Consider the following 24,651-nt stretch of genomic DNA (forward strand, 5'->3'; position numbering starts at 1 on the left):
TTATCTGGGCTCACACAGGAAGAATGGCCACGTCACACAGCTAATTGTGGAACTACACCCTAGTTGAAATCAGTACTTCCACAAGTGTAAGATTCCAGTTAAAACACTTAATTCTGTGCTCATAACTATTAGGTAATTTTGTACAACAAAACCTTTTAATATTTAATCGGAAATGACAAATAAATCACAAAAAGAGTAGACCTCACCAAGAAATTTTATCACTTCTTCTTTCTAAATTCGCAGTAACACAGATGACATCCCAATTCCTACAAAGGCCTTCCACAATTTTATAAAGGCTCCAAATATAGCCAAGGGTTCTGGTTTCTGTTGGTTAGTTGGCAGAGTGAAAAGCGTCTATTCAACATCTACTTTTCTTCACAACTGCAGCCTCTTAACATGTGTGATTTAATAAACCTAACAAAAAGGAAAAGCATTAAAGATTTTCAAGAAGGGATAGGGTGGAGGAATGAAAAGACAAGCATCTTGTCAGTTCAACACAGAGGAAGAACAATGAAATGTTGAGACTAAAACAGCGAGAAATATTCTATTGTTAAAGTTAGGTGGAGAGCATTTTAGGAGTATACATTGCATCATGAAGACTCTGAAGGTTACAAAAAATGATTCATGAAGCTGCTGAAGAAAGTAAAAAAAATAATGAGTTGAATGGCAGAGAGGATGGTTAATGTATTAGTTGAATGACCCCAACAGATTTATTGTTTCTGCATCAGAACTGTGAGGGTAGCAGAGGAAAAACTTGTTCAACAATCTTTTCTTTGGACGACTTGAAGTTTGGATCCTTCTGATGGTATAAATTGAATGTGAGCAAGAGCAAAATTTTCTTGGTAAACCCACTGGAAAGGGGGGCAGACTTGGGAACGCTTCTGTTCAAACTGGCCAAACCAAGTTTAGATACCACGGATTCAGGTGGCGCATGATTAGGTAGGCCCTGTTGCATAAATTGAATTTGGACAGTATGGTAGGGGAAGTAAAAGGAGACTTGAAGAAGTGTGATGCCCTCCCGCTTTCTAATTTGCGGGAACCATAGCTTTGCACGATCGGTGATGGATGCAAAGTACAAGATTTGGAAGAGGATCAAAAGATTCAGTTAACTATTTGTGGAAGGTATGTTCATGGGACTGGAGGAGATGATGGAAACATTTCACCTCCCAAGGGGGAAGTGTGTTTAGGTATCTGCATGTGGGGGCGGCACGGTGGCACAGTGATTAGCATTGCTGCCTGCGGCGCTGAGGACCCGGGTTCGAATCCCGGCCCTGGGTCACTGTCTGTAAGGAGTTTGCACATTCTCCCTGTGTCTGCGTGGGTTTCACCCCCACAACCCAAAGATGTGCAGGTTAGGTGGATTGGCCACGATAAATTGCCCCTTAATTGGAAAAAATGAATTGGATATTCTAAATTAAAAAAAAAAAAGGTATCTGCATGTGCAGGACTCTGTTCGCAAAGAACCCTGTTAGTTCCCTCAGTTACTGAGACCTACACTGATGGACAGGATTCTATCTCATGATGTGTTTGGAGAAGGGTAGATATCTGACATATATGGGTGGTAGCTGGAGTCAGGAAAGGCTCCTTTGGTGGAAATAAACAGGAAGTGGGAAGAGGAATTGGGCCTGGAGGGAGGGGTCTGGAGTGAGATTTTGTATAGGGTGAACTCCACCTCCTCTTGTGCCAGTCTAAGCCTGATAAATAGTGCATACGGTACACCTGACTAGAGCGTACATGAGTGGGTTCTTCCTCGGTTCTTCCTTCCGATGAACCAGTCACACATGTTCTGGCCCTGCCCAAAATTCGTTGAGTTCTGGGTTCGTTCTTAGGGGTCAGACTGGAGCCGTATCAACTGATGGTGATTTTTGTGGTGTTGGACTTGCCTGAGCCTCTTGAGGGGAAGAGGTCCGATGTCTTGGTATTGGTCTCTCTGATAACCCGGTGATGGGTCCTGCTTGGATGGAAATCGGTGGTGCCACCTAGGGACTTGGCATAGTTAGGAGACTTGGCAGAATCTCTCGAGATTGGAAAAGATTAAGTATGCAATCAGAGGGTTGGAGGAAGGGTTCTACTTCATGTGGAAGCCATTCATCGTTTTTTTTCAAGGATCTGTTTGTGGCCAGCAGCTTTGGGAGGCAGGGGAGAGAAGGATCTAGGGGATATGAATATTACTGCTAGTTTGTTAAAACAAAAATGACAATCTGTTTGTCTTATATTTGAGTGTTTGTATATGAGATTTTTGCAACGTTTGGAATAAAAATATATTTTAAAAACAATTTTATCGTTGCAAGGGTTAAAACTGACGAATAACCATTTGTAATTTTCTGAGTTACGACCTGTCAAATGAGTATGGCAAAGTAGTGGTCATATCGGTGAACTGGGAGCGTAGAGGTTGAGGGAATCCAAGTCCCACCATGGCAAGCCGTGAAATGGAATTTACCAAAAATGACCATGGAAAGTGTGAATTGTCATTATACTTTGCTGGGAAGGGAACTTAATATGCCTACCTGGCTTAGGTTACACACAAATCACCCAGTCTACTTGGTCAACACCTGCTCAACTGGCCTCATGAACCACTGAGTTGTTCGGGAAACGAGCACTATGTGGCATTGTCGGCATTGTTATCACAAGAACAAATAAAATAATAACTTAAGTAATTTGATTGATAACATGGTGGTATCTTCATTTACTGATCTTGAGGCTTTTGCACCTGGAAATACTTCCATATTAGTGCAAAAGAAAACTGCTGGGGAAATAAAAACACTGAGTGGGCAAAATAATATAGGAAGTAAAATTTGGAGTGTCAGATAACACCGAGTTAGTTGCTTCCAACTGGGCAGCAGTTGGACTTTAGACTGGCCTCTAGGTCAAAGGAGGATGGTAGAAAATCGGTCAGGATGCCTTCACTTGACTGCAGGACTAATCATTGCTAAAAAATATACATTCATGGATGTTAGGTGCTAACAAAATCAGTCAGTTATGGTCAAAATAACTTTTCACACTTGTTGTCAGACTCACTTGAAGAACAGCCACTGGGACAAAGTATCGAGGGATTGACAGTGCCACTGGAGCTAGATGGCAGCAAAATTCAATACCTTTGTGGAAAAGAAAGTTGAGTTTTGAGAAACAGTGAAACCTTTTGAATCATTTTGTAATGTAAACTATTAAATGAAATACATTAGCACTGTTGCCTCATGGCGCCAAGGACCCGGGTTCGATCCTAGGCCACTGTCCGTGTAGAGTTTGCACATTCTCCCCATGTCTGTGTGGGACTCAGCCCCCATGACCGAAAAAGGTGTGCAGGATAGGGGGATTGGCCATCTAAATTGCTTCTTAATCGGAAAAAAATAATTGGGTACTTTAAATTTATACTAATAAAAAATAATGAAGTGGCTCTTTGGTAGCTCCAAAATCAGAGGTAGAGCTGAAGTTCCAGTCCAGGACTTGAACACATGTACAAAAGCAAAGTCCTGCAGATGCTGGAAATCTGAAATAAAAAAGATTTGATCAAACAACTTGGCAATGCTGCAGTGGGGAATGTCTTTATCAAACCAGATATTAAATGGAGGCCTTGTTTTACTTTTCTGATGAGTGCAAAAGATCCCAAAACAGCATTCAAGGAACAGCAGCAAAATGCATTAATTGGTAAACTCATTTGCTCTTTGTGGAACATTGCTGCACAGAAATTGGTTGCCTTGTTCGTACATATAACACTCTTTTACATTTCAAATATGATATATCAACTGGGAAGCACTTCTGGATGCCCTGAGGATAATATTTTTTTTAGATTACTTCTCAAAATAAGAAACGTACAAATTCAAAAACCTTTGAAAAGCATGACTGAGAGTTATTTGGTGGTCAATTTTAACCAATTATTATAAAGGTAGAAGAAATAAAATGCAAGGAGCTCAGTATTTGTTCCAGAAGTTCAACATAAATCCAGTTTATCCTTCATACGAGATGTACCACTTTTGAGGGTTTGAAATATTCAACCTGTTGGGTCGGATGGAATTCCATTAATTTTCAGCACACACTGGACTAAATCGCTGGATTTTAAAGCAGACTAAGACAGGCCAGCAGCACGATTCAATTCCCGTACCAGCCTCCCCGAACAGGAGGGGCTTGTCACAGTAACTTCATTTGAAGCCGACTTGTGACAATAAGCGATTTTCATTTCATTTCATCTAAACAAAATTTGTTGATCTAGTGCATCAAATAAATACCAACCTGAAAATTAAAAACTGATTAAATTGGAGGAAAAGTCATTGAGGTGCAGGAGAAGCAAGATACATAGAACCATAATTGGTAGTTTCGTCAGACTGCTACAGTGCAAATGTCATGAATAAGAATCAAAGAATTGGATTTCTCAACACAAAAAACGAAACAATACTTTGGTCATATTTTCATTGTGCCAATTCTAATTACGTCCACTTCAATCAGAACTGTATTTTCCTTTCTGCTTCCACATAAGGCACTGTTTTTAAATAGACATTGTATTTCATGCTCGTAGTTTGTGCAAAAACTAAACTGAAACTATTGGTCTACCAAGTTATTATTCTCAAGAGTAGTTTTGAGCATTTGTGGAAACAATACTGAAACATGCTCCAACCATACACAGATGGGGAAAGGGAATTAAAAATGTTGCAATACCACATGTGTACAGGAAATCATCTGGCGGAATTATTATTTTAGTAAAGAACTTGCATTTATCTTTTTTTTAAGCTTTTCTTTTCAAAATTAATAAGCAATTTAGCGTGGCCAATCTACCTACCCTGCACATCTTTTGGGTTGTGGGGATAAGATCCATGAAGACATGGGGAGAATGTGCAGACTCCACAGGGATAGTGACCCGGGGGCCGATCGAGCCTAGGTCCCGGCGCCGTGAATTGATCTTTCCTGCCTCCAGGACACCAGGCATTTCATGGATAATGAATAATTTTCAAATAGTTACAGTTACATCATTAAATGTAGAAGCTAATTTGCATACAAAGTTCTGCAAAGAGCTGGTTATTAATTTAATTGCTAACGTTTGTATTACAAAACACCAAGATCTTTACTGCTCTGAAATCACCTGTTTGATATTGGTCAGAGGCCAAAATGCTAGAAATGGTGGGAGGGTTTTAAAAAAAATTATGATTAGGTATTTTATTTCTCAGATCAATAAAGTTCTTGCATATTCAGGCTAGAGTTTATAGTACATAAAATAGTACAGTACATTTAACAGTCGTAACAGCCTCACCAGGGCATGAATTCTGAGCTTATGCAGGTTGATCAGACATCTTTATAAATTCAGGACATCTGTACAAACTGGCAATTATTGGACATTTCTAGTCATCAGTGATTACACCTCCCACAAATTGAGAAACCAGTATGTAACGGTGTGTCTATAATGCAGCTCCCTCAGTACTCACATGATTACTTTATATTGCAACTAACCATTGCTTTAGAGTTAGCCTTGGTTCAAAGGTTACATGATTCTTGTGCTAAAATTGACTTATGCTTCGTTGTTCAACAACAACAGGATAATATTACTAGAACACAAGCAAAAATTAAGACTATACTAGTATACCATTATAGAAGTTACAAAAGCCGGATTACAACATTTCTATAGAGACCAACTGTGGTTGCATAGCTTTTATTTATTTTTAAATAAATTTAGAGTACCCAATTATTTTTCTTTTCAATTAAGGGGCAGTTTAGAGTGGCCAATCCACCTAACCAGCACATCTTTGGGTTGTGGGGGTGAAACCCACGCAGACACAGGGCAACACGGTAGCATTGTAGGGCAACACAGTAGCATTGTGGATAGCACAATCGCTTCACAGCTCCAGGGTCCCAGGTTCGATTCCGGCTTGGGTTACTGTCTGTGTGGAGTCTGCACATCCTCCCCGTGTGTGCGTGGGTTTCCTCCGGGTGCTCGGGTTTCCTCCCACAGTCACAAAGATGTGCAGGTTAGGTGGATTGGCCATGATAAATTGTCCTTAGTGTCCAAAATTGTCCTTAGTGTTGGGTGGGGTTACTGGGTTATGGGGATAGGGTGGAGGTCTTGACCTTGGGTAGGGTGCTCTTTACAAGAGCCGGTGCAGACTCGATGGGCCGAATGGCCTCCTTCTGCACTGTAAATTCTATGATATGAATGTGCAAACTCCACATGGACTGTGAGCCAGAGCCGCGACCAAACCTGGGTCCTCAGTGCCGTAGTCCCAGTGCTACCCACTGTGCCGCGTGCTGCCCCTGCACAGCTTTTATGATGTGGAACTATTTGAAAATGATGATCTATCATTTTACTTTCTAGCCATCAGACCCTCTCCAATGAATTGGTTAGAATCTATGCACGTACAGCAAAGGGAAAGGCAGATTATGACAAGTAATGAAAAATAGAAGCCACTGCTACAAGAGGCTGGTAATTGCATTGCTGATTTAGTTTTTTCTGTTTATTTTAAATGTTTCCAATTAAGGAGCAATTTAGCATGGCCAATCCACCTACCCTGCACATCTTTGGGTTGTGGGGGTGTGACTCACGCAGACACAGGGAGAACAGGGCAGCACAAGTGGATAGCACTGTAGCTTCACAGCGGCAGGGTCCCAGGTTTGATTCCCCGCTGGGTCACTGTGCGGAGTCTGCACGTTCTCCCTGTGTGCGTTGGTTTCCTCCGGGTGCTCTGGTTTCCTCCCACAGTCCAAAGACGTGGAGATTAGGTGGATTGGCCATGATAAATTACCCATAGTGACCAAAGAAGTTAGGAGAGGTTATTGGGTTACGGGGATAGGGTGGAAGTGAGGGCTTAAGTGGGTCGGTGCAGACTCGATGGGCCGAATGCCCTTCTTCTGCACTGTATGGTCTATGTTTCACACAGACCAGCCACCCGGGGCCAGGGTCGAACCTGGTTCCTCGGCGCCATGAAGCAGTAGTGCTAACCACTGTGCTGCCCAGTTTTTTACTGTTTCTTGAAGCGCCAGGGCAAAACTTCAGCTGGGGCTAAAATTATTGTCAACACAACGTATCATTTCTCAGGAACTCCTGCACAATGTATATTATGTCTAACTTTACATAGAAGGACAAGTCAACTCGTCGCCCTTTCAATTGGCAGCCTCGGATTGATAGGGACTTTGAAATATATCACCTACCTGATTTCCAAGTTTATAAATGGTGTGCAGCACAGTGAGACCTAAGGAATTGATGAGTAACCCAAGAGCCGCAGATTTATCCATAGATCACCAGCAGCAGTGTGAGAGTAAACAACTGAACTGCATTTAGGTAGACCAATGGATTTCTTCTGCAAAATGTGCCTTACACAGATGGGAAGTGACTAGTGTGTATAAAACAGGAAGAAAGATGCTCAGCACAGAATAGATTTAGCCATTGAATTTCAGTATAGCTTTAAGTAACGGGTGTAGAACGCATATATTCATTCCGAATCACAGTCGCTGCAAGCAGGGCTCGATCCTGCACGGGGGGAACCCCATTAGATTTCAAGTCCAATGCCTTAACCACTCGGCCATCGCAACTGTGTCCCATAGAGCACATATATAAAAGTAAATATTAAATTTATGATGGTATTAAATGCTTATTCATAATATCTATTAATTTCTCATGTGAAGTCCTAAATAGTTCTGTTTTTCGGCGAAGAAATACTACATGGTTCAGTATGAAAACTGCATAACACTAGTGGCAATACTTTTTGCAGTACCTATTCCTAGTTGAGAAATTGCTGAAACATTTGATTTTCCATTCTTTGCATTTTCAATTTTACTTGCCTAAGAAAAATGGAAAGAGGTAGGTTTTGTTCCTTACACCTGCCAGAACTGAAGTGAAGTTGGGCAAGTTTATATAAACGAAACAGGAATTAAAAAATTATTATAAATAAAAGTTAATAAAAAAATAAACAATTGAATCACACCCATTGTTTCAAAATCTATTTTAATGAATTTATTTGGAATTTAACAAGATCAAATTTCCCACTTATTTCCTGCTCCTTTCCTGAAGGTATTGATGCCTTTTACTTGGAGAAGTTACACACCACAGCTAAGCAGCATTGTGCTTCACCCACCAACTGGCTGTTCTTTAAATGGATAACGGGAAGTATCATATCCTGCATTAAGTCACACATATCCTTGACCTCGTCTTTGCTGACATCTATGGCATCCAGTCCTCCAGTTTAAATTCTCATCTTCATTAAGTCTCTGCATGGCCTTGGAACTCCCCCAACTCTGGCCTCCAGCCAAATACCTCTCTCTGTCCAGAACTCAACTCCCTCTCCTGAATTAAAAATGAAATGAAAATCGCTTATTGTCACGAGTAGGCTTCAAATGAAGTTACTGTGAAAAGCCCCTAGTCGCCACATTCCAGCGCCTGTTCGGGGAGGCTGTTACGGGAATCGAACTGTGCTGCTGGCTTGCCTTGGTCTGCTTTCAAAGCCAGCGATTTAGCCCAGTGAGCTAAACAACCCCTGTTTATAGTAAAGTAAAGCATAGTATAGTAAAGCACTATATAAACATGCTGGAAAGTGCATGTTTGGGGACAGGACTGAAAATCAAATGTGAAACATTAACACTGAGTTCACAGAGGAAGAACGGACACTTAAAAAAAATAAATTTAGTACCCAATTAATTTTTTTTCCAATTAAGGGGCAATTTAGCGTGGCCAGTCCACTTACCCTGCACATGTTTAGGTTGTGGGGACGAAACCCACGCAAACAAGGGGAGAATGTGGAAACTCCACATGGGACAGTGACCCGGGGACAGGATCGAACCCGGGCCCTCGGCGCTGTGAGGCCACAGCGCTAACCACTGCACCACTGTGCCGCCCTCGGAAGAATAGGTAAGGGTCTAGTATGTTAGAGGAACATTGCTCCAGCATGCGTCATCTCAAAAAGGAACTTGTGTGCAGGTAGATGAGAAGTAATAGGAGCCGAAAGCCCCAAAACATCTGCCTTTGTTGTACTTAATAAATTAAACAATGGTCTGTGTGGCACAGGAAATTTAAGAACCAACATGCAATTCCCCAGTGCGATAGAACACAGGTAACACAGACTGATGATTTATTGCACTATTGAATGCAAGCAGACGCCAGGCAACTCCCTGAATGAAGACAGGTTTAACTTAAAATGACAAATACATGGAGGTGTTGACAGAAACCTGAAACTTGCAGACTTGTGTGAGTTTCTAATTTTACAAATGTCCTTTGTTCACTTTGATCCTCACAGTGAAACCTTTCTTTAGGCTCCTAATTATTAGGAGTGCACTTCAAGAGAGCTTTCGCCCATGTACAGTATTTGACTGGTTCCTGCTATACATAGCTCACTGATTGTGTCATTGTATGGTTCAACTAAAAATATTTCTAGAGATCAGTTTTCAATTGTACTAGCCGAACACTTCTGAAATACAAATGGCACCGTTACAGAAAAGCAAACACAGAAATATAGAACATTATATCAAAGTTACAACATAACGTAAGAAACCTCAACTTGATTATTTATATATTCTCCAGGATATGAGTGCAATGCAACTTTACCTAAATGTCTAATATAGCAAAGTGTCAGTCACAGCAACAGCAATCTAAACAATGTGTGGAAAGAAAGATAGGTAGGATTACATAATAAAGACACAAACACATGCACTTTTGCTTTCTGGTGCTAATTTTATTAATCCTTCATGCAAAGAATATTTTACACCACTGGTTATGAACAGAATAACTATGAACAAAATTGTGCCACACCAGTCGTAGTATTTACTTCTTGTAACAGGTGGTGATTTCCTAATGTGTTGGTGGAGTTTCAGTGAAGGGCATCATGAAGTTAAGCACTGCCTGGATTTCCAACTTTGCATCCTTGTTTTCACTTCCATGGCCGAGTCGCTTCCTATCTGCATCCTCTTCCATCCCGACCTTGAAGATATCTGTGCTTCTCCAACTCCAGTCTCTTGGACACCTCCAATTTTAACTACTCCATCATGAATGACCTGGCCCTAAATTCAGGAATGCCTAAATGTCACCCTATTATGCTCTCTCTGTTCTCTTTTGACACACTTCTTGAACCTAAATCCATTCGGTCATCTGCCTTGATATCTCCATCTGTGGCTCAGTGTCCAATCTGGTTTGAATAATGCTCCCGTAAAATACCGTGGGACCTTGGGGTAGGTTGAAGGTTTGGAAGTCTGGTTTCAGTGACTGGTTTCACAGTCACATTGGGAGGCAGAAGATGGTGCATGAATATGGAGGAAAACATCAAAGACCATGCTAATTACAGCACCAAAGGCAAACTCCCAACTCATACTTCAGCTGGAACTATCGACTTGTATTCCATTATCGCGCCTTTTCCTTTACACTGAGCCTTTTCAAGAAATTATCCAATTCTCTGTAGTGACAAAAGTCACGGACTTGAAACATTGACTTGGTTTCAGCTGCATTTTATTATTTCAGGTTTTCATTTTTTGTTTAAATATAGTTTATTCCAAACCATGCAGAAAGTTCCATATTCCTAAAGACAAAATCAAATTACAAACAGCTCGTCATTTTTCGACAAACTTGACTAACTCTACACCCCCAAACCGGTCCTCCCTTTGCTGGCAACAAACAGCTCCTTGAAAACAGAGACAAACAACTTCCATCTCACGTAGAACCCCATCTCAACTACCCACGGGCAAACTTAATTTTCAGAAATTCTGCCACATCCCCCAACCTCACCGCACCCTGGGTGGCACCGCTGACCTACAACACCGGAGGATTTGTTGGCGGACAATCAGAGAGGCAGTGATCACGTCATCTGCCCCCTCCCCATCAGCAGCTCCGATATGCCAAAGATTGCCACCAAAGGGCATGGCTCCACCCTCACAATCCTTGACAATGTCTCAAGTATTGACATCCAAAACCTGACCAATTTTGGGCGGGACAAAACATATGCACGCGATTCGCTGGTTCCCTTGCCCACTTCAAACACCTATTCGTCATCTCTGGGAAGAACCCGCCCATGTGTGCATAAGTCATATGAGCCCTGTGAACAACTTTAAATTGCATCAGGCTCATCCTAGCCCAGGAGGAGATCGAGTATTTCACTCCAGACCCCTCCCCCTTTGTCACTCCCAGCTCTTCCTCCCACTTCCCTTATATCTCTTCCAATGAAGCCTTCCCCATCTCCAGCAACCACCCATATATGCCAAAGGTCCTCCCCTCCCCAGTTCATCACCCAATAACAGTTTATTTAACGGTGCATGGATCGGCAACTGAGGGAACAAAGGAAACTCTTTTCATACAAAGTCCCGCACCTGCATGCACCGGAATTCATTCCCCCTTAGGAGCTGATATTTCTCCTTCAATTCCTCAAAACCGCAAACCTCCCCATCACAAACAGATCTCGAATCCTCTCAACATCCTCCCTACTCCAACGTCAAGTTGCGTTTATCCCTGCCGGCAAAACCTATCAGTTCCACAGATTGATGACAGTACCAACATGCCCCCCAACCCAAAGTGCCGCCTAAGCTGGTTTCATGTCTGGATGCTACCACCACTACTGGGGTTGCTCTAAACCTGGCTGGTATCACAGGAGAGGCTGCAACCAGCGCCTTTAAACAAGCCCCCTCTTAGGAGGCCTCCTCCTTTTGCACCCACTCCTACTCCTTCCCTCTCCATTACCGCTGTAGTATATCCACATTCGCCGTCTGGCAATAAAATAGTAGATTTGGTAGTGCCAACACCCCTGCCCTCCATCCACTCTGCAGAAAGGCTCTGCGGATCCTGGGTGTTTTACCTTCCCACACGAAGGCCAAAATTAACCTGTCCACCCTCAAAAAAAACGCTTTGGGAAGATTGGGAGGGACTGAAACATAAAAAATAACATTGGGAGAATGTTAATTTTTATGGTCTGCACTCTCCCTGCCACTGAGAGCGGCCCTCCTATTAATAATAATAATCTTTATTGTCACAAGTAGGCTTATATTAACACTGCAATGAAGTTTCTGTGAAAAGCCTCTAGTCGCCTCATTCCCGCGCCTGTTCGGGTACACAAGAGGGAGAATTCAGAACTTCCAAATTACCTAACAGCACTTCTTTCGGGACTTTTTGGGAGGAAACTGGAGCACCCAGAGGAAACCCACGCAGACACAGGGAGATCGTGCAGACTTCTCACAGACAGTGACCCAAGCTGGGAATCGAACCTAGGACCCTGGAGCTGTGAAGCAACTGTCCTACTCACTGTGCTACCATGTCACTCACCCCATCAAGTCCTCGCTCACCCCATCCATCAAGCTGGCCAAGGTCCATTTGTGCATTGTGGCTCAATCGTGAGCCACCTGAATACCACGATACTTGATTCTCATCAAGGTCCAGCTTAAACGGCAAGTCTCCCAGGTCTGTACTCCTCGCCTGGGAATTCCCCAGAAATACCTCGCTCTTCGATACGTTGCGTTTATACTTTGAAAAGGAACCAAACTTCCCTAATGATCCCATTATTTTCTCCATACACAAGAATGGATTTGAGACGTATAGCAACAGGTCGTCCGTGTAGAGAGATATCCTCTGCTTCCTATTTCCCCTTAATATGCCTTCCCGATCCTGTGACATGGGAAGTGCAGGTGCTCCATAGCCAGGCCAAAGAAGAATGACGATAACAGGTTTCCCTGTCTCGTGCTCCAATAGAGCCAAAAAATAACCCAAAATCACTGCATTGGTCCTCACACTCGCTGTGTGGGGAACATAGAGCAGCGTTTTTCCAATTTTTTTGTCCGGGACCCATTTTTGCCAGCTGGCTGATGTTCGCGGCCCACCCCATTTGATGCAACAGCTAAACCTGCTTGCTCCTAGCGATCGCACTTGCTTTGTCATTCAATGTTATATTTTTGCTAAGAACCTCAGCTGACGATGTATGTTCTTATTGTACTTGTTTTTTAAAAAAATCAAGAGGTTTGTCCTTGAACTCACCATGCTTAGTCTTCAAATGTCTTTAAAAATGTTAGAGTGCACAATTATTTTTTTCCAATTAAGGGGCAATTTAGCATGGCCAATCCACCTACCCTGCACATCTTTGGGTTGCGGGGGTAAAACCCACACAAACACGGGGAGAATGTGTAAACTCCATACGGACAGTGACCCAGAGCCGGGATCAAACTTGGGTCCCCAGTGCGCCGTGAGGCAGCAGGACTAACCCACTGCGCCACCGTGCTGCTCTATCACATGTAATACTGAATACCACTAAGTATACAAATAGAACATGTCCAAAAGACAGTAATGCCCCAATACAAAAATAAAGTCTATTAACCTCTCATCTTGCTTGTAGTGACAAGCTGGGTTAACGCACAAAATAGTGACTAAACATAGTCCCAAATTATCTGGTTTTCAATACACAATGACAAGAACCCAGAATGTGCCAATGCTCAACACTCAGAAAATAAAACAGAATAATTCTTACTATAGCAATGCATCCAAATTATCTACTGTATATTCCATTGTCAAAGCAATTGGTCCGCCTGGCTGCGCTGTTTTATTTCACGGGAGTATGTTTTTTTATCTCTGAAGTTCCTTCCAGTACTTTCCATTATTTGTGCCAATTATCCATTACTTTCAGGTTTCTTTCCTGGTTTGGAAAATCCCTCAAGTTGAAGGAGCATTAAATATTTGTTTTTGACACTCTATACATGTTCTGTGTAATATCAACTGAATTTTTAAGAAGCTTTGTTATTTAGTTAATAGGTTAAAAGTAAAGAGTAGACCTTTCCATTGATCTAGCAAGTTGAGCCAAATAGAGAACCAAGTTACTGCTTTAATATATGATCAGAGTTGAACTAGCCGTGGATTGCTAAAGTTTGCCTCAGGATCTTGGGTTAGGATAATGGACAATTAACAAAGGTCTATTTCATGTCTACTATGCACAGTATTGTAACCTGGAAATCAGTGTGTGGACTTCAAGCAGGCTGAGCAGGCTGAGAGTCAACAATTGGCTGCAGGGGCCAATAAAACTTGGGGTGGCACAATGGTTAGCACTGCTGTCTCACAGCGCCAGGTACCCGTGTTCAATTTGCACCTTGGGTGGCTGTCTGTGTGGAGTTTGTACTTCTCCCCGTGTCTGTGTGGGTTTCCTCCCACAGTTCAAAGATGTGTAGGTTAGGTAAGTTGACCATGATAAATTACCCCTTAGTGTTCCAAAGGTTAGGCTGGGTTATTGGGATAGGGTGGGCTGAGGGTCTAGGCAGGGTGTTCTTTAAGAGCGAAAGAGAGAGAGAGGGAGAGTGAGAAAAGAGAGAGTCGGTGTAGACTTGATGTGCTGAATGGCCTCCTTCTGCACTGTAGTAATTCTAACGTCGATATTCATTGTTTACGTTCACAGTAGGAACTAATAAAAAAAAAATTTAGAGTACCCAATTCATTTTTTCCAATTAAGGGGCAATTCAGCGTGGCTAATCCACCGAGCCTGCACATTTTTATGGGTTGTGGGGGTAAAACCCACGCAAACATGGGGAGAATGTGCAAACGCCACACGACAGTGACCCAGAGCCGGGATCGAACCTGGGACCTCGGCGCCGTGTTAACCCACGGCGCCATGTTAACCCACTGCGCCACCATGCTGCCCTTACAGTAGGAACTATTGAACTGTCCCATGTCAATGTTTTATCAATTTTACATTGTTACAGAGCGGCATGTGGCGCAGCGGATAGCACTGGGACTGCAAGTTCCGAGGCATTTGTATTACCATCCACTTGCTGCTCTTGTCCTTGAAGGTAGTGCAACTTACTGACTTCAGAAGTTCTGCCAAAATAAATCTTGGCGAGATGTTGCAGCCCAAACGAAACACACTGCAGTTGTGGTACACAGGGGATAAAGGGGGTGCAGGAAGACTCGGGTGTATGAATGATTTGGCCGTAGGGTCAGGGTGAGGCATCTAAATTCACAAACAATATCAAAGTGGAAATTTCAGGAAATAATTCTGAGCCTTAAAAGAAAGGAGATATTGGCCGCGATTCTCCGAGCCCTGCGCTGGGCCAGAGAATCGCCGCAACCGCGCCACACTGCTGGCGTGCAATTCTCCAAGGTGCGAAGAATTGGCACCATTGGCGCTGGCGCGTTTGGTGGGTGCCGGTTGCGAGCCACTGTATGCGGCGGGGCCACCAATTCTCTGGCCCTGATGGGCCGAGCGGAAACGGCAGAGTCCCGCCAGCGCTGTTCACCCCGATCGCTGCCGGATGGAACTCTGCGCGAAGGGTCGGGGGGGGGGGGGGGGGGGGGGGGGGGGGGGGGGGGGCTGTGGAGGGGGGCTCCGATGCGGTCTGGCCCGCGATCGGGGCGCACCAATTGGTGGCTCAACCTCTCCCCCCCCCCCCCCCCCCCCCCCCCCCCCCCGAGCCTACTTTGTTGCGCCGCTGGCCCCTGAACCCCCACGCCATGTTGCATAGGGGCCGGCGCGCCAAAGACGTCCCCCATGCATGCGCGGGTTGGCGCGGCCCAACTGCGCATACGCGGGTTGGCACGCCGCCCATTTGGTGCCGGGAAGGGAGGCTGGAGCGGCGTGAACCGCTCCAGCACCATGCTGGCCCCCTGTGGGGGCCAGAATCGGTTATCCCCACGTTCGTTTCGTGCTGTCGTGAAACACAACGGCGTTCACGACGACGCAAACACTTACTGCCCATTTTGGAGAATCGCGCGCATTGAGTAGATGAAAATGGCAGATGGAATTCAATGTCAGTAAATCGGAGGTGATGCATTTGAGTAAAAATAAAGCAATTATTATACTCGGTGGAGACATGTGGAAGCGTGAAAGAGAGCATATGCGGGTTCAAGTTGACAAACATTTCTAAAACCCTCATTTGCATAGGGTAAATAAAAATAATTAATCAAACATGGGGATTCATGGGAAAAGGTGTACGACAAATAATAACTGGAGAATATCCGTGGAACTGATCTGGGATTATGTGTTACAAAGTGAGAAAATTGGAGAGAAATGAAAATGGGAAAAACTCACACACAGGACTGGTAATTTTGTTCATGCACTTTCATATATTCGTTCTACAGATTCTGGAAACAATCCAGGTAGAGAGGTGTACTAAAACAGGCACTGTCAAACTCGGGGGCGCAACCCCCGGGTGGGTGTCAGGAGGGTCGCGGAGCTGTCCGTCACGGCGCTTCTGATTGTGCAAATCTGCACGCAACAGTCGCAGCAGCTGGCTGTTAAGAACGCCAGCTGCAAGCGGCTTTCAAAATGGCCGCGAACATGTTAAAAAAATTGCAGCTGTACTGCGCACGCGTGCCAGGTCATCAGCGCACATGCGCAAAACTATGCGCATGCGTGCCGATGATCGGGCACGCATGCGCAGTGCAGCCGCTTTTTTTTAAAAAACGGTCACAGCTTTCTGTTTTACAAATTTGGGAGAGTTTTATTCATTTATTTTATTCATTTAATTTTTTTTTTTTCATTTTTTTTTTTACAAGTTCAGCGGGGTTTGATTTGATAAAATTTTACAGGAAATAAATGCAGAACTTTGGACAGATGGAGACTCCATACTTTCCGACACCGGAAGGCTCCACCTTCTTCCAACAGGTTCCAGTGGAGGAGCTTGTACGTGGGCCAAAGGGGCCCAAAACCATTTCCTCCATTTTTGTCAGCAGGAAACAAGGTAAGATAAATGGTGGGTCGCACAGGTCGGCCGGCCGGCGTGGGTCGCTAAGGTCGGCCCGGTTAGTAAAAATAGGTCCCCGGAAAAAAGTTTGAAGAACACCGTACTAAAAACACCAAAATAAAATAGACCTAGAAAGAATGAAATTATTGTCATGAATCCATTCCAAATAACGCCTACACTATAAAGATACTGAGTCAAAGGTTTACGCCGGTACAATGGTTGCTATGATCACAATGGTTGCTAGCAAACAGATAGAAATCTCTCTCTATTTATTATACTAAAATGAGGCATTTTAATGTACTGCAGGAGGCCTGTACTGGCATTTTAATTTAAGCATTTTTTTCCTCCTTTTTAAAAATGTTTCCAATTAAGGGGCAATTTAGGGTGGCCAATCCATCTACCTCGCACATCTTGGGGTGGTGGGGATGAGACCCATGCAGACATGGGGAGAATCTGCAAACTCAACATGGACAGTGACCTGGGGCCAGAAGCGAACCTGGGTTACTGGCATTTTCGGCAATCTCAGTAAGCCTTACATACAAGTAGGATAGACTACATTGTGTTGGAGCCAGTGAGGTTAAATTCGGCAGTGGTGGGGAACAAAAGTTTTGATCACTTGACGATCAAGTTAATGTCATCAATCAGGAAAGCCCAACAGTTTGTTTGGGTGACCAAGTTATTCGGAAGCCAGTGCTTCTTTCCAAGTGGAATATCATGTGCTGGATATTCCATCCCCTCCCCACATCTTCCGCCCCCATCTAGTGTCCAAATACTTTAATTGGAGTGCAAGTCCGAATAAACAGGCCACCAGAAGCTGGGTAACAGAACGTCATTAAGTGCTGAATTTATATCTCAAGTTTAACTAAAATGTATCTCAAGAAAACTATTGATTAGTTATCACAGGTATATTCTGCCTCATTAAATGAAGTTTATTTGCCAAACAAGATTTCCCTCCACCCAACTGCCTGAAGGAAATTACCTGGTAATACGACCCTTTTGAAAGGAAAAAGTATCAGACCCGTTCCGTGAAGATTGTATTCCCACCCGTCCCAACCAACACAAGTCTCAGTACACTGCAGTTTAAATTAGAGATGACTCCTAGATTTTTCTCTTGCTCAAGGAAGGTAGTAATGAGATCTAAAGAGACCAGGAAATGCACAACAACAGTATGGTGGCTAGTCTGAGGAATAGTATGGGAATAGCATGTAATAAATAATGAAATTTCAAGATAGAAAGGGAAAAGGAAGGGGGGGGGGGGGGGTGGAGGAGTAGGCACGAGCGAGCAGGGAAGGATACAAGAACGAAATGTTTCACAGTCAATTTACTACTTTTGAAGTGTCCTGGCTGTACACTGAAATGAAAATGAAATGAAAATCGCTATTGTCACGAGTAGGCTTCAATGAAGTTACTGTGAAAAGCCCCTAGTCGCTACATTCCGGCACCTGTTCGGGGAGGCTGGTACGGGAATTGAACCGTGCTGCTGGCCTGCCTGGGTCTGCTTTAAAAGCCAGCGATTTAGCCCAGTGTGCTAAACTAGCCGCAGTACCAGTTCCTGTACTAATGCAGGAAACGCAGCAGCTAATTTGCAAAAGGTTACATAAACCGCAGACCATCCGGTTGCTCCCTCAGAGTTGAGGGATTCAGGTTGGCCAAAAGTCAGAACTCTCTTACTCTTCAAAACTACTGACAGAAGGCTTTCCATCCCCAACCTGAAGGAGCAGACAGGGAAGTTTAAAGTCTCATCTGAAAGACAGCACCTCAGCACTGCATTGAAGTGCCTGCCAATAGATTCTGTACTTGGGTATGTGTACAACGCCATGAATCCATGACCGTACAATTTAGAGAGGAGAGGAGCAAATATCAAATAGGCAAAATAAACCCTTGCCCGTTAACTTGTACTAACAGCAGAACACAAAACATACCTATTGTCAACAGGAACCTAAAGTGAAGTTATGAAATGGCATCCTCCTACCCCCACAACTGCATCAGAAATTTCTAGTTGCATATAACGGATGGATGATCAGGATGCAGCATTCAGTGTTTCAATCTGGACAACCGTACACATCAGGAAATTTTTGGTCATTGTGTTCGTATTTGCATTTATTTATTTTCTCATACTGGTATTTACATAGAGATCTATTGTACAAACAAAATCTTTATTGTAACTACTTCTGAAGTGCAACCATCATTGCTTTTCAGACAAGCAGGCTGGCCCAGGCCAGTCTACCGAAGCAGCACAAACATGTTGAGAACAGAAAGATGCAACTCTTCACATATTTCTTAATCACTTGCGGATTATCCCAAAATTATTACTCTTTCACCTCACAGCGCCATCATTTGCAGGATAGGTTTAACTGTCTCTCGATGTGTGGGGCAGACTTGATGAGCCAGCTGATCATCTCCTGCCCGTCATTTTCATAAGTTTGCATGTTTGCCACCACTCATCCCACAAACTACACATGCCCAAGGATCTCAATCTTGACTGCAAGCCTCAATTGACAAGAAGTGTTCTCAATCTCAGCGACACAAAAGGTTCTTTAAACTGGGATTTAAACTGACATTAGCTTTTGAAATCAAAAGGAACTTCATTCACTGAAACATTTTGCTCCCTGCACAGTGCATGAGTTGGGAAGTAAGGATTCTTAAAATGAATCTTAAATCAAAAGAATTTACAAGATAGCCCACACGATTAAACATGGAGAGCTATGTCAGCTCGTTTGTATCATAAGAATATAAGAACTAGGAGCAGGAGTAGGCCATCTGGCCCCTCGAGCCTGCTCCGCCATTCAATGAGATCATGGCTGATCTTTTGTGGACTCAGCTCCACTTTCCGGTCCGAACACCATAACCCTTAATCCCTTTATTCTTCAAAAACTATCTATCTTTACCTTAAAAACATGTAATGAAGGAGCCTCAACTGCTTCACTGGGCAAGGAATTCCATAGATTCAGAACCCTTTGGGTGAAGAAGTTCCTCCTAAACTCAGTCCTAAATCTACTTCCCCTTATTTTGAGGCTATGTCCCCTAGTTCTGCTTTAACCCGCCAGTGGAAACAACCTGCCCGCATCTATCCTATCTATTCCCTTCATAATTTTAAATGTTTCTATAAGATCCCCCCTCCTCCTTCTAAATTCCAATGAGTACAGTCCCAGTCTACTCAACCTCTCCTCATAATCCAACCCCTTCAGCTCTGGGATTAACCTATTGAATCTCCTCTGCACACCCTCCAGTGCCAGTACGTGCTTTCTCAAGTATAATTTCATTATAACTTCTGTGCATTTGATAGATAATGGATATGGGATTTGGCAGTGAGTAGCAGCAACTAAAGACTCCATCTAATAATTCCCCCACCTATCTCTGCCCCATTCTTCCTCAAACAGTCTACCTCAACTGCAAAGATGCTGCCGAACAATAATAATCTAATCTTTTATTAGTGTCACAAGTAGGTTTACATTAAAACGGCAATTAAGTTATTATGAAAATCCCCTAGTCACCACACTCTGGCACCTGTTCGGGTACATGGAGGGAGAATTCAGACTGTCCAATTCACCTAACAAACATGTCTTTCGGGACTTGTGGGAGGAAACCGGATTACCCAGAGGAAACCCATGCAGACACGGGGAGAACGTGCAGACTCCGCACAGACAGTGACCTAAGCCAGGTGTCGAACCCGGGTGCCTGGCACTGTGAAGCAACAGTGCTAACCACTGTATCGCCCAATATGTACCAAACAATGAATAGCCTTTCCGCACTCCACTGAAGACATTTGCAATACTCACTTAGAACCCATCGTCAGCCCCTACCTCATCCAGACTGCTCAAATCCAAAAGGTGAGCTCGTCTTTTCGCTTTTAGATGTTTTATGTTTCGAACATTTGGTGGTTTTGCTTCAGATTTATAGGGCTCAAAGGTTTGTCCCAGTTGATAGGTTTTGAGTGAATTAAAAACATACTCACACTCATGCAGTATTATTTATATTCAACCCAATACTTATCTGCAGCCTATTAAACTCATGTGCTAAATTTGGTGCCTTCAATGGTGAATTAGTAAATTAGTGTTCTTTAAATTGTGGAGTACAAGGCAAATAGCAGACATTTAAAAAGTGATATCACCAGTGAATTTGTAATAGGACAAAACGTAACTCGAGAAACTAGCTAGATTTGTCCAGCGTTCCCACACTCGGGTAACTATGCAAAATAAAGTAGAACTTCTTGTATGCAGGATATACTCCTGAAGAAAAAGGAAAAGATTGTTGATTACAAATCCAGTCATTGAGTAAGAAGTCTTTTTCAACTTTCCATCTATCTACATTCAATTATATATGCACCAATTGGGAGTTTGCAAATATCACTTCCTTTGGGAAAGAAAGAACCCACATTTCTAATGCAACTTACATCACCTCATGATAACCCAAAATACTTTATGGTCAACCAAATACTTTGTAATGTAGGTAATGTGATAGCCAATTTGCATACAGCAAGATCCCAAATACAGGAACATGAGATAATGACCAGATAACTTATTTGTCAAGTGATTTGGTTGAATGATAAATAATGGTCAAGACTCCCCTGTTCTTCTTTGAATAATATCATTTAACATCAACCCAAGGGTTGATGTTAAATTACATCAAATTGACTGGTTGAATTACTCATCTGAAAGACTACACCCCAACATTACTCCTTCAGTAGTGCACTGAAGTATCAACCTAAATTCAATCTCAATTCTGTGCTCAAGTCTCTGCAGTTGAACCCACAACCATCTGACTCAGAGGCGAGGGTGGAACCAAGTCAGGATACGTCATAATTCCACCACACCCACCCGCCACCCACCACCCACCAAAGATGCCGGAAACCCATTTTTAGGATCTGTTTTCTTTTGCCTGCATATCAACACTGTGGTTCCATTGATTGTTTCTGTTTTTTAAAGTTGGCTTTTGATCCATTATTATCACAGCCAGCTCCCTTACAGTTAGAGAGAGCGAACATCTCCACAATCAACATTTGATCTCAAGATTCAGGTGTTAATAATCGATTGGCAAGAGAATAGAAGGAAACTGGTGTGCAGCACAGTGGCTAGCACTGCTGCCTCACAGCGTCAGGGATCTGGGTTAGATTCGAACCTCGTGTAACTGTGTGGAGTTTGCACAATCTCCCTCGGTCTACGTGGGTTCCCTTCAGGTGCTCTAGATTCCTCCCACAGTCCAAAGGTGTGCAGGTAACTTGGATTGGCCATGCTAAATTGCCCCTTAGGGGTGGAGATTCAGGGTTAGGGTGGGGATTGGGCATAGGGTAGGATGGTCTTTCGAAGGATCGGCACAGACTCGATGGGCTGAATGACCTCCTTCTGCATTGTAGGGATTCTTTGATGCCTGCGCAACTCTTTTTAAAATACATTTAGAGTCCCCAATTCTTGTTTTTTCCAATTAAGGGGTAATTTAGCGTGGCTAATCCGCCTACCCTGCACATCTTTGGATTGTGGGGGTGAGATCCACGCAGACACGGGGAGAAAGTGCAAACTCCACACGGACAGTGACCCGGGGCCGGTATCAAACCTGGGTCCTCGGCACAGTGAGGCAGCAGCGCTAACCACTGTGCAACCGTGCCGACCTTGGTGTCTGCGCAATTCTGCCTGGCATAATTCATCACCACCCTGAAATTCAGAACGGTGGTAATGAAAGAAAGGAAAAACCATATTGATCAAACACAAAATGGAAATATTTCTTATTTTTATAAAAATAATTTTTATTGAAAAATTTTGTATTTATATAACAACGAACCGTAATAAAATACCAACAATAATAATAATGATCACAGTCATAAACATTCGCCCATCCTTAATGAACAACAAAACATATTAACAACAACTTAAATGAACACAATATTAAGTTAAATAACCATAGAAAAAAGAAAATAGAAACAATAAAGAACACCCTCCATTCTCCCCCCCCCCCCCCCCCGGTTGCTGCTGCTATTGACCAAGATACCTATCTTTGAGCCAAAAAGTCCAGAAAAGGCTGCCACCGTTTATAGAACCCTTGTACTGATCCCCTCAGGGCGACTTGACCCTCTCCAATTTTATAAATCCCGCCATGTCACTAATCCAGGTCTCCACACTTGGGGGCCTCGCATCTTTCCACTGCTACAAGATCCTCCGCAAAGGCCAGAACACCGGCCTCTTTCGCCTCCTGCACGCCCGACTCCGCCGCAACTCCAAAAATCGTGAGTCCCCAACCTGGTTTGACCCTGGATCCAACCACCCTCGACACCGTCCCCGCCACCCCCTTCCAGAATTCTTCCAGTGCCGGGCATGCCCAGAACATATGGGCATGATTCGCTGGACTCCCCGTACACCTGGTGCACCTGTCCTCACCCCCAAAGAACCTACTCATCCGAGTCACAGACATATGGGCCCAGTGCAGCACCTTAAATTGGATGAGACTAAGCCTCGCACATGAAGAGGAAGAGTTGACTCTCTCCAAGGCATCCGCCCAAGTCCCATCCGCTATCTGCTCCCCTAGTTCCCCCTCCCATTTATCCTTCAGCTCCTCCACTGACGACTCCTCCACCTCCTGCATTACCTTATAAATGTCAGACATCTTCCCCTCTCCGACCCACACCACGGAAAGCACTCTGTCCATCGTCCCCCGCGAGGGCAGCAAAGGAAATTCCTCCACCTGTCGCCTAGCAAACGCCTTTACCTGCAAGCATCTGAACATGTTCCCTTGGGGGAGCCCAAATTTATCTTCCAGTTCTCCCAGGCCCACAAACCTCCCGCCAATAAACAGGTCCCTCAATTTACTGATGCCCACCCTTTGCCACCCCCTAAATCCCCCATCCGTGTTCCCCGGGATGAACCGATGATTTCCACCTAATGGAGCCTCCATCGAGCCCCCTGTTTCCCCCCTGTGCCGTCTCCACTGTCCCCAGATTCTTAGGGTCGCCGCCACCACCGGGCTCGTGGTATACCTCTTAGGAGAGAGCGGCAGCGGCGCCGTTACTAGGGCACCCAGGCTCGTACCTCTACATGACGCCATCTCCATTCTTTTCCACGCCGCCCACCCCTCTCCATCACCCATTTACGCACCATTGACTCATTGGCCGCTCAACAGTACCCCAAAAGGTTGGGCAGCGCCAGCCCGCCTCTATCCCTCCCTTGCTCCAAGAAAACCCTCTTCACTCTCGGAGTCCCATGTGCCCACACAAAGCTCACAATACTGCTAGTCACCCTCCTAAAGAAGGCCCTGGGGATGACGATGGGCAGGCACTGAAAGAGGAACAAGAACCTCGGAAGCACCATCATTTTGACGGACTGCACCCTCCCCGCCAACGACAATGGCAGCATGTCCCACCTCTTGAACTCCTCCTCCATCTGATCCACAAGCCTGGTGAAATTGTGCTTGTGAAGAGTCCCCCGTCCCTGGCCACCTGCACCCCCAGGTACCTAAAACTCTCCCCTGCCCTCCTAAGCGGGAGCCTACCAATTCCCTCCTCCTGGTCCCCAGGGTGCACCACAAACACCTCACTCTTGCCTAGATTTAGTTTATAGCCTGAAAAGGTCCCAAACTCAGCAAGCAGCTCCTTCACCCCGGCATCCCTCCCTCCGGGTCCGCCACATACAGTAGCAGGTCATCGGCATACAACGACACCCTATGTTCCTCCCCACCCCGCACCAAACCCCTCCACCTCCCTGAATCCCTCAACGCCATCGCCAATGGTTCGATTGCCAATGCAAACAACAAGGGGGACAGGGGGCAACCTTGCCTGGTCCCTCGGTAAAACCGGAAGTACTGCGACCTCCTCCCATTCGTGGCCACGCACGCCATCGGGGCCTCATATAGCAGCCTCACCCATCTAATAAACCCTTCACCAAATCCAAACCTCCCCAACACCTCCCATAAGTACCCCCACTCCACTTTATCGAAGGCCTTCTCCGCATCCAGCGCCACCACTATCTCTGCCTCCCCCTCAATCGCCGGCATCATGATGACATTCAACAACCTCCGCACATTCGTGTTCAGCTTTCTTCCCTTAACAAAACCTGTCTGGTCCTCGTG

General features: G+C 44.3%; 1 protein-coding gene and 1 non-coding gene across 3 annotated transcripts in view; both read right to left on the minus strand.

Moving 5' to 3' along the window:
- The window catches only part of net1 (neuroepithelial cell transforming 1), a 152,436-nt gene that overhangs the window by 51,284 nt on the left and 76,501 nt on the right, over positions 1-24,651 (minus strand). The window lies entirely within an intron of this gene.
- On the minus strand, positions 7,427-7,509 carry trnas-uga. The gene has a single exon. It is a non-coding gene; the product is annotated as a tRNA-Ser (tRNA).

The sequence above is a fragment of the Scyliorhinus canicula genome, chromosome 11 (assembly GCF_902713615.1).
Source record: "Scyliorhinus canicula chromosome 11, sScyCan1.1, whole genome shotgun sequence".
Taxonomy (NCBI): Eukaryota; Metazoa; Chordata; class Chondrichthyes; order Carcharhiniformes; family Scyliorhinidae; genus Scyliorhinus; species Scyliorhinus canicula.